This window comes from Gavialis gangeticus, unplaced genomic scaffold (genome assembly GCF_001723915.1).
Source record: "Gavialis gangeticus isolate Ggan-Ray unplaced genomic scaffold, GavGan_comp1, whole genome shotgun sequence".
In the NCBI taxonomy this organism is placed as follows: Eukaryota; Metazoa; Chordata; order Crocodylia; family Gavialidae; genus Gavialis; species Gavialis gangeticus.
In genome coordinates this window covers 268,266-274,228 of record NW_017728994.1, presented here as the reverse complement: position 1 = coordinate 274,228, position 5,963 = coordinate 268,266, and positions in this window count along the sequence as shown.

The window sequence follows — 5,963 nt, the reverse complement described above, 5'->3', positions numbered from 1 at the left end:
TCCTATTGAGACTAAGGTACACCCTTGGGTGTACCCAGGTTACATATACTAATTTGCATGAAATGGTGGAGTATGTGCGTCCAGTCATTTTTACACATGCAAGTCATGCAGCCCATCTTTTCACACCATGCATTTATTTCAATATTTCCAATTCCAGCAACCTTGGGGAAAGCACAGTATCAGTTTTCTTGAAATCCTCCTAACCATTTTAGATTCCTCAGACTGCAGCAAATGTGGTTTCTGCAGTTGCCAGTTTCCTCATGGTAATATCAGTATACCTCTGGATTGGTCTTCTTATATGATGTTGTGTTGCTCAAGTGTTGAGGCCAGTTCCTTATATCTTAAACAGTTCCTTACAGTTCCACCTCAGCATAGTCTAACACGTTAGCATGTGTTCCTGTCTCAGAAGCCTGTGTAGGAGTTCTCTGCCAATAAAATTTTATTATGAGCCGTACCTTTCAGTTCTCATAATTAGAGAAAGTAGGCTCAATGTCTTCAGCCACAATATGCTGGTTACTGCCAGGAAGTGTTTTGTGGAATTAGCCTATTCCCCTTCAAATTCCTGAATGTAAGAGACAAGTTGCCTTGCAAGACATTGTGAATGAATGTGTAGGGTGATGCAGGCAGCTGTGCCTTTATGTATACTCCCACACAGCTATATGGCTTGTCATACAGACCCATTGCAGTTAGGGAGCATGACAACAGCAGTTACCTAGATGATGTGGTCCTAGACTACCCTATGATAAAACGCACAGGCTTATTTATTTATTTTTCAAAAGCATACAGATCTTTTAAAGGCAAGATTTAAAGTGACAGAAGTTTCATAGACATCCAGGACATAAGGAGATTTGTTTTATCTAATAGGCAACATATAATGGCTGATTACACAACCTGGAGTCTAGAAAGTGTATGAATCTCAATCTGGATTTTCCTGTCTGTAGTGGACTTGATGCAAAGATGTCCTGAAAATAAGAGAGCTATTGTTAGAAAGGAGACTGGATGACTGAAGACATCAAATGAGTTAGTGGTCGCTTCCTATACAATGCTGTAAAATAAAGCAACCTTTGTTGTCTATACATGAGCTGTATTCTGTGGCTCTCCCTACCCCAAGCTCTCATGGCTATCTTTACTTGATAGGATGTAATATTCTGTTATTTCATTTGTAGTAATTAAGAACAAGATGTTACCTTTTCTAGAAATGTTTGGTTTTAAGCAAAGAGATTTATTAATTAGTATTTGTATGAAGTACTCCGTGGGTCTGAAGACTTTAAAAATATATTAATTGACTCCTCCCTGCCCCATCCGTGCAGTAACATCTGGATAAACTTTCCAAACTTGAGATTATTCTAAATAAATTAGATAAAGCCTTACCTACTGCTGTGAGTGTTATGCCATACACCATTAAAAAAAAGCAAACTAACCCTCCATTAATACCCCCCTCTGACAGAACAGAAACAGTTTAAACAATAAACTCCCTACTTTCTTGTATGTCACAGTCAATAACAAAAGCCTGAGAAAACGGATGAGCTGTGTACACTCTGAAGACAAAAGCATTTAAGCTATTCAGGCAGGAACATAAAGGAAAACAACTAATTACATAGCCAGGGATCCCTTATAATTAATATTTTTCTGTATTACTGCACCACCTTGAGGCCTGCTGAACTGAGATGAGGGCTGCATTGTGCTAGGTGCTGTACAAACACAAAGAACAAAAACATTCCTTCCTTAGGGAGCTTCAAAAGGATAAGACAGTTGGGAACCACAGCCACAGAGAATATCTTGTGCAGGGTTTATGAGCAACTCAGGGGACCAGGAATAGAATCCAGGGCCTTGTTCATGAGAACTCTGTGTCTTGGCAACTAATAATACAAGCTAATTACAACAGGAGCCAACTCACTCTGAGACAATCAGATAAATATACCCCATTCAGGTTCCACTTGGTTTTTATTTTCTATTTACAAAATATTTGAATGCTTTAGACCAAGGGTTGTCAACGTTTGGCCTGTGGGACACATCCTGCCTATAGAGCCATGTTATCTGGCTTGCAAGACTCCCCACTGCTCCAGAAATTTGCCAGTGGGGAGCTATGGCAATTAATCCAACCACCGCACTCTGGTGGGCAAATTTCTAAGTCCTGATAACAGATCACAGGGCCAGGACCAAGGGGCCCGTTCCAGCCTGTGCAGGATCAGGAGTGATGGGTCCAATTTAGCACTCTGAACTGGGGCCTGATCAAGAACTTGGAGTTAGGGCCATGCAACAGATTGTGCCCACATAACTCTACTGCCGCCTCCCCCCCCATGCCAAATTGTACCCATGGACTGATTCCAGGCACTGGTTTAAACAGGTGGTTCTCAGTCTTGTTAGACTTAAGGCACCCCTCACCCTTGTTGAGAATCACTGCTTCAAACCATAGTCTCACAGATACAATTAATTTAAATCTGTTTTATGTTTACCTTTATTGTTTTAGAAAAATGCTAGTTTTGTTTTATTGATTTCCAGGATTTGTTTAGAAGAGCTGATAAAAACCAAGTTCTCCATTCAGCAATGAAATGGCATTATGTTCATTCTTGTTTTCTAGGACAGTACTAGCTTCTCTGCTCTCAAGCAGATGCCTTACATGATTCATCATTATGAGTAGTATTTAACTGTGGCATCCTTTTTTCCAGCTGGTACCCTAGTGCTTTTATTATGGGAAGAAAAAATAGAAAGGTTAAGGAAAAGCATGGCAGTGGTAGAATAATTCAGTGTTAATAACATGCTTCCTGTGTATCTGAGCAGGTTGTCAGTAAAAACATACAAACAAAGGCCCTTTCTTTCAGAATTAATTTTACTGCTTCTAGAACAGCAGGCAGACATTTGAAGGATTCACAAATGCATCTACACTAGGATGTGTTTACCTTCAAATAAATTGTTAAATCACCTTGTGCCTTGTTCATGTTAATCATTGTAATCAAGACCAGAGATATCTTAAGTCTCTAGGAAAGGAAGGCTGAGTCTGGAAGCAGGAAGAGTGTAATACTGAACTTCTAGCAAAGACTCTTTCTGCTTCCCAACACATATGTACTGCCTAAACAAATTGTTGCATTATGAGGCTCTTAGGACTGTAAAGATGTATTGGGTACTTCTGCTGAAAATCCTATGTGGTATATTATTGTTTTTAAAACATACATCAGTAAAAAATATATCAACCACTAAAAAAACCGGGACTTCTGAGTTTAGATTAATAATTGAAAAACAGGATTTATGACTGTGGGAAATTTCTGAATTTGGAATTCAGATATAAAGTTCTAATAAACAATTTCTGCTTATACCAGATATTTCAAACAGTTTTAAAATACTTAATAATTCCTCACTGCCATCTCTAAATCTATGCAGTTCTGGCATTGTACACCAATATACCCTCCCAGGCCCTCAAGATTTTTAGAGGGTTTTTTTTTCTTTAATTGTGTATTTGTGACTGGCAAACTTCTGGATCATCCTTATAAATGTTAGAACAGGGAATCCTGGGGTCCTTTTTCAGTTAGCCTCATAAGTCATTGGGAGCCTGTCTCCTGCACCTAACATATTTCCCAACCTATCCTCCTACTTCCTGCATCAGAACAGTGTTCTGAAAACATAGCCTTCAGTGCAGCTTATTTTGGTTTGGCTCAGTTGCAGGCATTGAAAGCTCTGTTCAGGTTTCTGGGCAAAGGTTAACTCTGTCCAGTTGGGTGGACCATAGGATTCTGAAGCAGACTGCTGGCCTGGGTTAGTTTTAGTATCTCCCCTCACACAGAGATATTTTTCTCCTCTGTAGGGCTTTGTACTGCCGCACATTGATGAGCATTCCTCATACAATCAATAGCAATAGTAAAGTCCATAATAGGCTTCCTGGAGTCTCTGGCACTTTTCCCTTTTGAGGGAAGAAAACAGTGAATGAATTAGGGGTTGGTTTGGAGGCTTTATTTGTTTGTTCATTTTACCAGATTTTATTCAGTATTCTGTGGGAGGTGTTTCAGGGTAGAAGGGCTGTCAGTCTTGTGAACCTTGTAGAATGCACTTTCAAAGAGGAATGATTTTTGCTTCGCTATATCAAGCTGGTCAGACTCTGGGATTCACCTTTTCTTTCTTCGAAGCTTCTCTCAGAGCAGAATCCCCCTTGACAGAGAATGCTAACATGATTTGTCCCAGTAGGGCGTGACTGTCACAGTGGTTCACAGACTAAAATTTGGCCTTTAATACTGCCAGGGCTTGGTTCATGAATTGTTTTGAAAAGCAGGACCAAAGCTTTAAACTGCCAATTTAATTGAGAAGGGGTCTGATGGGCTCCTAGAAGTTTGCACCCTGGAGAGACCAGGCAGCTGCATTGCATACCAGTGGGAACTAGTGCATCCTTTGCATGGTCTGTTTTTTATACAAGGAATTACAGCAATCCAGCATGGAGCAGAAAAATGCTGATAAATTTTGTCATCCCATTCAATTTACATATATTAATGCTGTTATCATTAAATAATCCTTCATCATTTAGCCTTTTCTTAGTGTCACTTAACACATATTTTTAGCATTTTCCAGTGATTTGAGGTTAAAACATATTGGGCAGGAGAAAGTATGCCGAGTTGTCTTTATCTGCAACCAACCGAAAACCTTCTGTGTACTTTTTGCTTATACAATACAGTTCATCCTTGAGTATAAACTGAGATTTCACAAGATGTCCTTGGTGCTTATGATTAATCCTTCTTATGGAGGAGATTACACACGACAAATTGCTTGAGAGATGTGCAATCCCATCTGATTGGAATGAGCCGTGCTAGTCATGCTTTTCCTAAGATATTCTGGGCCTCCAAAACAAGTCACAGTCTCAAACTCAACAATTTGTTTCAACAACAACAAACAGATTGCCCTTAAAAGCATGCAGTGCTTTTTATTTGAGAGAGAATGATTCCTCATATTCTATTACCTGTCTTGTAAAATGTAGCCTCACCCAAGTCCCTAAAGGTGTATTCTCCAGAGTCCTCCTAAAGTGACTGCTGAGAAGCATGCCCTGTCCAGCTGCTCATGGTCTATGCCTGAAATATCCAGAAATGAGGCAGCGTAGCACAGTGGAAGGCACTCCCTGTCACCACTCAAGCATGTTGGAGACAAATCTGTACCAGGGAGTAGGTGGCTTTATCACCTCATTTCTGGGTGTGTTCAGGAGCACCAGGGAAGTGACATAGATATGCCCCAAGACTTTCATGCTAAAATCAAAAGGCACTTTTACACATGCTCCAGGGGTGAGGGATGGGCTGAACTTTAATTAGAATAGCTCTGAGAGCCATTCTAATTAAAGTTTCATAGTGTATCATGTATCAACATCCCCACACTTCAAAATGGCAATGGGGGCATTTGAACTAAAGTTCGCTTGACAAGCTTTAGTTAAAGCACCCCCACCACCATTTTGAAGTGCAGGGATGCTAATACATGAGATGAGGAGGTTGGGTGGAATGCAATAATTACCATGCTCCAGCAGACTCGATTAATCCAGTCTGCTCCAATGTGCTGTAATTACAGCACGTCAGAGCAGCCTCTGTGCTCATGTACAGGCACCCTATGACTCCTTTCTGTCTTCTATAAATAGGGTATATTGAGGGTGCGGTCTCAGCAGCATTGCTGCAGAGTTCAAACAGTACTGCTGCCCAGAAGGCATCCTGAAAAGGCTGCCATGACTTAAACAGGGAATCAGGGACACCTGGAGCAGACTATGATGGTTTAACTGCACCTAAGTGTCCCTTTCCCCACCCACTACTTGTGGGCTGTGAATTCCTAAGGCACTCAGAAAGCATAACTAGAGTTGGAATGTCACCAGTGGGAAAATTATATATTTTTTGAAACATGGTATCAAACCATAAATAGGAAATGTTTTCTCCTTGCTTCAAAACTTCTCTGTTCAGAAATGGTGTGCTCAGCTTGCTAGTTAATAATGATATTTATTATTTGTATTA